Below are 6,000 nucleotides of genomic sequence, written 5' to 3'. Positions count from 1 at the left end.
TCCCCCGCCGCCGCCGGCGCCTCCTCCCCTGGCCCGGTGATCTCCTAGCCCCAGCCGATCCCCGGGCCCGGGAGGTGCGAGCGGAGCCCAGGACCGAGAAGGCGAGAGGGAGGGCTCCCGGGCTCCGGGCGCGGGGGGCAGGCCCCAGGGGACCTTCCTCGCAGAGGGCGCCTGGAGGAGAAAGTTAGCAGCGGATGCTGCCCGCTCCCTACTCCATCCCTAGAGAGCCGGTCATCCGGCCTCCGCCACAAGAGGCTGGGCAGGCAGGGTAAGGCAGCCTTCTTCCTTTCCTCCTTCTTTCTCTTCCTCCCTCTTTCCTTCCCCTTTCCCTCCCTCTGACCCCCCGCTGATGCGGGGCTGGAAGAGGCCCCAGCTCCCGAGGGAGGACCGCCGGTGGGCTCCCATGCCAGTCCCGGGCGAGAGAGGGAGCCGCGGCCATTCGTGCGCCCCCAGCCGCAGCCCCCTCTGTCCCCCTCCGTCCCATCCCCAGCTTAGCCCCTGGGCCGGGGCAGCGGGGTGGGCTCGAAAGCGCCCCACTAGCCGAATGTCACGATTCTGGACAGCCCCGAGGAGGGGCTTCTGGACGCCCCCCCTGGCCCAGCCTAGCACAGCCTGGCGTCCTGGAGCTAGGAACCCAGAGATCCTCACCCCTCGCCTGCTCCCTCCTCTCCCCCTCCCTCCTTCACCCCCTCCCCAGCCGATGGAGCCGGCTTCTTGGGCTGGAGCCAGCGGGGAGGCGCTCGAACAAGCTGGGTGCCGAGGAGGGGAGGAGTTGGCCGAGTCAGAATCGGGCCCCCAAACCGGTGGGTGGAGGGGGAAAGCGGCGTTCGGGCCGGCCTCGGAGTTGCAATTGAGTCTTGGAAAGTCGGTGTCTGGGCGATGTGTCTGGGTGTGCGCGGCGCTTCCGGAGGTGAGGCGGGCAGGCAGGCAGAGGGAGGGGAGCCAGGGAGCCCGGGGAGCGGAGCGAGTGATTCACAGCTCCCAGAGCCTGGCGGCTGGGGTCCCGCAGCAGAGCGGGGAACGGAGGCAGAGCCAGAGCCGGAGGGCTGATGCTGGGCCAGGACGCTCGGCAGCCCTTCCCAGTCTTGCCCACTTCCTTCCCTTGTTAAAGGGGGCTTCCTGACCGGGAGTAAGTTGGGGGGACCTGTCTTGGGAGAGGGGCGCTGCAAGACCAGAGGGGCCCAACCCCAGGCCCGGCCTGCTTGGGCACTTCTGGCCCCGCATTTCTGCCCGGGCCCTCCAGCTGGCTTTCTCTTTTCTGCCAAAGACTTTATGACACCCTGAGGACCAGAGCCGGCCTCCGCCGGGGTCAGTCACGGCTGGGTCAGCCAAGCGACAAACAGCGCCTGGCCAGATACTGCATATTCTCCACCTTATCTGCCGGCTCCTCCCCCTAGTCACTACTCTTAAGCAGATCTGGAGATTGCAGGTCCCAGAATCTCTGAGCAGGGAGGAAGCTTGGACCACCTCTACCTGAGCAGAAATCCCTTCTCCAGCACCGGCCAAAGTGGGCATCCCTCCTTCATCTGCACCCTCCAGGGCTGGGGAAGCCCATTCCTCAACACTGGTGCTTGGTGCTTTTCCAGCCTTTGGGGGGCGGGGGTTCCATGCAGATCTAGACCCTTCACTTCCCTCTTTTTTTTTTTTTTTTTTTTTTTTTTTAATCTAATCTCCATCCCTGGCTGGTACACATCTATCCTGACCTTCATCTCTTTCCCTGTTGGTCCCCCAGATTTCCAACTCCCCTGGAGTCTTGGCAACTACAGACTGGGCTGCTTCGGTGGACGGATGCATCCCTCCCGGCCAGAGTGGGGCCTCCAGACTCAACTTTCTTGTGAGTATATTCTGAGCAGGAACTGGGAAGCCAGGGGCAGCTGAGCTAAGGTTTCCTGTTATCCAGTGCAGGTCCTGAAATCGATTGATGTAAGGATCTTGGGGAGAAGGGGCGAAGCACAAACAGGAAGACTTGACATGAGACTTGCCTTTTGTGTTTGAAATTATCCTCCGCCTCATTCATTCCTGTCTCGGACACAGGGGAGGACCCTGTCATTGTGTGGCTATAGTAGTGCAACAAATTGGTTTCTAGATAGGATGTCATGCTGAGATCCCAAAGCACTCCACTGTGTACATGAAGGAGGTGAGCCTTCTATCTAGGAAGTGGCTAACAGAGGCAAAAGGCTCGTCATCCTTATGATTTGGTCGCGGTGTTCCAGTCAGGAGTCCCAGGCTTATATTCTGGCTCACTCATCTATTAGCTATCAAGTTCAGTAGGCATTTATTAAACACCTATTATATATAAGAACTGAAAAAAGTCTTACTGTGGGTGGGAATGTACACAGAAAAGTAAATGCAAAATGAGTCTGTCAGCAAGCATTTACTTATGCTTAAACTATGTGTCAGGCAAAGGGGTGCCTGATAAACACAGAATCATTTGGAAGGAAACAATCTAGGGAAATGTGGAAAAGCCTTGTAGTAAGTGCTACTTGACAGAGCCTGAAGGGAAGCTGGGTATTCCAAGAAGCAAAACTGAGGAAAGAGAGCACTGTGGGTAATAAGAACAGCCCAGTCAAAGGCGAAGAGGTGGGAGATAGACTGTGTTGAATAAAGGACCTCAGAATGACCAATTTAGCTGGAACTCCAAGTGCATGAAGTGGGGAATAATGTGTAACAAGTTTGGAAAGATAGGTTGGCATCTGAACTGGTTTTAAAGGACTTTAAAAGCTGTGTGATCTTAAGCAAGTCATCAACTCTCAGGGTGATCTCAAATGAGAAGATTGGACTAGACATGAAAACCACTATGGAGGTATATTGTCCTGTTGGGACAAGCTCCAGGGACCAGTCCCCTACCAAACCATATAAGTTACACACCCAATTCCCACTGAGGTTGGAGAAGAGTTGACTGTGTGTGTGTGTGTGTGTGTGTGTGTGTGTGTGTGTGTGTGTGTGTGAGTCACAGTACTTTGTCCAGGAGAGGGGCAGGAAAATCTAATATTAATAGGACCCATCCATCCTTACTACTTCTTGGACTGATTTCCTGATCTAGCAGGAGAAAAGGAATTGATCTCATCAGATCTACCCATACGTCCACTGGATTCTGAAGTGGAAGGTAGAAGAGAAGTTTAGATTCTTTCCCTCAGTGGTACAGGTGCTATTATGTGAGTGTTTTCTGGGGAATTTGAGAGCAAAAAAATTTTGTCTCACATCTTGCCTCACTGGCTTGCTGGGAGGAAAATGTTTTATAAACCTTCCAGTATTCTCTAGTTTGTGGTTTCATTAGTTCTGAAGAACTCTCATGTGTGGAAATTCCCTTCACCAGGGAAGACTGAGTGACTTTAGAGCATTGCCTATGGGTACTAAGACGTTGGAACTTGCTCAGAGTCATACACCAGAAACAGACAGTCACCACCTCTGGACCTCCTGACTGAAGACATTTGACAGGAATGCCCCAGGAGGCTGCCACATCTGTAGAAGAGCATCCAGCTTCACTAGTGTAGGGCAGGGCAAAGGAGTAGGCGGGGAGGGAGGTGCCTGGAGACCAGCCGGCTTAGCTCTGGGGAACAAACAGACCTTGCTTTGAGCCCGGACTTCCATTCCCTGGAGCTTTTTCAGGATAGATTTTAGAGGAGCTGAGACATTCCAGTCTCAGGGACCTTGGGTGGCAGGACATCTTAAAAGTATTTTCCCCCCAGCATTGGACCAGAGACTCTCCAGATGTGTGGGAGGCTTGGATAGGAAAATACAAAGAACTCAGCTCCCCTGGCAAAGAACTGTTATTGGATTTGCTTGTAGTTTCAGGCATGTAAACCTGCCTTGGAGATGAAATTAGGAAGAGGCAAAAACTTCCATCCTCATTGGAAGCAGAGACAAATTCACAACCCACACTCACTGCCAAAACCCAATTTGGGGATGTACTTTAGACCATCACTATCATCCCATTATTCCATTTATCCCAAGGCTGGAGATCTTTCTCATTTTTTCAGAGGTACCCCAGGAGGTCTCCATAGCAGTGAAAATATCCTGAATTGGGTACTTCCTGATGTAGGAATGAAAAAGGAAGGAAGAGAGGGAGAGAGGGATAGAGAGAAGAAAGAAACAAATATTTATTCAGCATCTACTATGTACCAGGCACTTTATAAGTATGATCTTTTTTGATCCTCACAACAACCCAGGGAGGCAGGTGCTATTATTACTTTCATTTTACAGTTGAAGAAACTGAGGCAATAGAGATTTATGGTCTAGAGTCACACAGCCAGTGATTGTCTGAGGCCAAATTTGAATTTAAATCTTCCTGTCTCTAGATTGTGCTTCAATATCACCTAGAATCATAGGATTTTTTGCAAGAAAGGACCTTGCAGGTCATTTTTGTTCAATCCAAATAGTAAACATCAGAGGTGACATTTGACCTAACTAGGTCTTACTAACTGTAAGTTCCATTTGTCCAGATGGCCTCTGGGCCAGATTCAGTGTTTTCCCACCATGCCACGCTGATACAGAATACTTGAGTTCAAATCTACCATTTCTTAACTGGGTGACTCCAGACAAGTCTCTGAGTGTGGTATCACTCAATGAAGACCATGTGCGGCACCTGACAAGATTAACTTGAAGGACATGCTTTGTAAATGGCAAAATGTTATGTAAATGGCAACGGTTTTTTTGCCACTGGACCTCAGCAGGTTGTGCTGAGTCTGCTCTCAAGAGTCGACTGCCAATTTTTGTGTGAGCCTTCATATCTTAGAAACCCACAAATTACAATGGGGCTCTATTCATTGTTTTTCCTGTTGATTATCTGGACTTTCAAAAGTGACAGAACACGGGAATCCTGCAGATTAAACTGAAAGGGTGCATGACTACTTTTAATCCCCCTTGGAGGGCTACTTGTTACACATTTACCAGCATAGTGATGGTTTAAAAAAAGGCTCTAGACATCCAGGGACAATCATGTCCCTAAAAGGCATGTTTGAAGGCCTGCTATAGAGGAGCACGGTATCAAGCAGCTCCCTGTTTCCCTTCCCCATCCCCCTTCACACCAACTGTGGGAACCCAGCTGTAAAGATATTCAAGACTTTCCCGTCCCTCTCATTCCCTTCCAGAACAGGCATTACAGTGCCGACCCAGCTGGGGCCACAGAGAAGCCTGGCGCCCAATAGAAGGGCCAGAGGGGAGCCTTACAATGGGGATGGGACAATACTTCTGGAGCCTTGGGATGCCTGAAGAAATTTTAATAATGGAACCTCTCTCCGACCCTTGGACTCCAGCTGAGTTTCTTATTTTGACTCTGAGGATGTTTTTACAGGCAACAGTCCCTCTTTCCTCCTTTAAAGATAGGTAGTGAATCTAGAGTTGGAAGAGGCAAGAACTCATTAATTCAATTGATGCCTCATTTTATAGATAAGGAAACTAAAACCTAGAGAATTAAGTGATTTGGCCAGAATTACACAGGTAGTTTGGATAGAAGATAGGAATTTAATCCTAGAACTTTAATTGAATGTGTATTTTTTCTAATTATATCAAACTTCACTTCCCTTCCCTTCCCTTTCCAGTTCCCTTCCCTGTTCCCTTTCTTGTTCCCTTCTTGTTGCCTTCCCCATTCCCTTTCCTATTCTTTTCCTTTTTTTTGTTCTTTTTGCTTTCTTTTCCCTTTCCTTCCTTTACCTTATCTTTCATTTCCTTTCCTTTCCATTCCATTTCCCTTTCCTATTCTTTTCCCCCTTTCTCTTTCCCTTCCTTTCCTTTTTTCTGTTCTTTTTCCTTTCCATTTTCCTTTTCCTTTCCCCTTTCCTCTCCTCTCCTCTTCTTTTTCCCTTTTTTTCTTTTTTTCCTTTCTTTTCTTTTTCTTTCCTTTTTTCTCCCCATCTACCATATCTTCCCTGCCTTTACAAATACATCACCTACCTTCTTTCTTTTCACAAAGGTTGCTTGTCTCTTCAGAAGGTTGTCTTCTTTTCCAGTTCCCAGGAAATTTATCAAGTTGGGCATTTGGAGGGCTCTCAGAAAAGGATT

At 49.8% G+C, this 6,000-nt stretch overlaps 1 protein-coding gene across 8 annotated transcripts in view; it reads left to right on the top strand.

Moving 5' to 3' along the window:
* CHST3 (carbohydrate sulfotransferase 3) overlaps window positions 1-6,000 on the top strand; it is a 62,555-nt gene that overhangs the window by 269 nt on the left and 56,286 nt on the right. For 2 of the 8 annotated variants that reach the window (XM_074296890.1, XM_074296895.1), the window contains exons 1-2: window positions 1-268; window positions 1,733-1,834. The exon at window positions 1-268 is cut by the window's left edge and continues 269 nt beyond it. The gene's annotated coding sequence lies outside the window, so the exon portion shown is untranslated. Of the gene's footprint in view, window positions 269-504; window positions 911-995; window positions 1,130-1,374; window positions 1,568-1,732; window positions 1,835-6,000 lie in introns of those variants that run through there. The other 6 variants (XM_074296889.1, XM_074296894.1, XM_074296887.1 and 3 more) reach the window with 4 other exon arrangements.

This window comes from Sminthopsis crassicaudata, chromosome 2, assembly GCF_048593235.1.
Source record: "Sminthopsis crassicaudata isolate SCR6 chromosome 2, ASM4859323v1, whole genome shotgun sequence".
NCBI lineage: Eukaryota > Metazoa > Chordata > Mammalia > Dasyuromorphia > Dasyuridae > Sminthopsis > Sminthopsis crassicaudata.
Note: the sequence above shows the minus strand (reverse complement) of the source record. Positions and strands in the feature narration are given on the sequence as shown.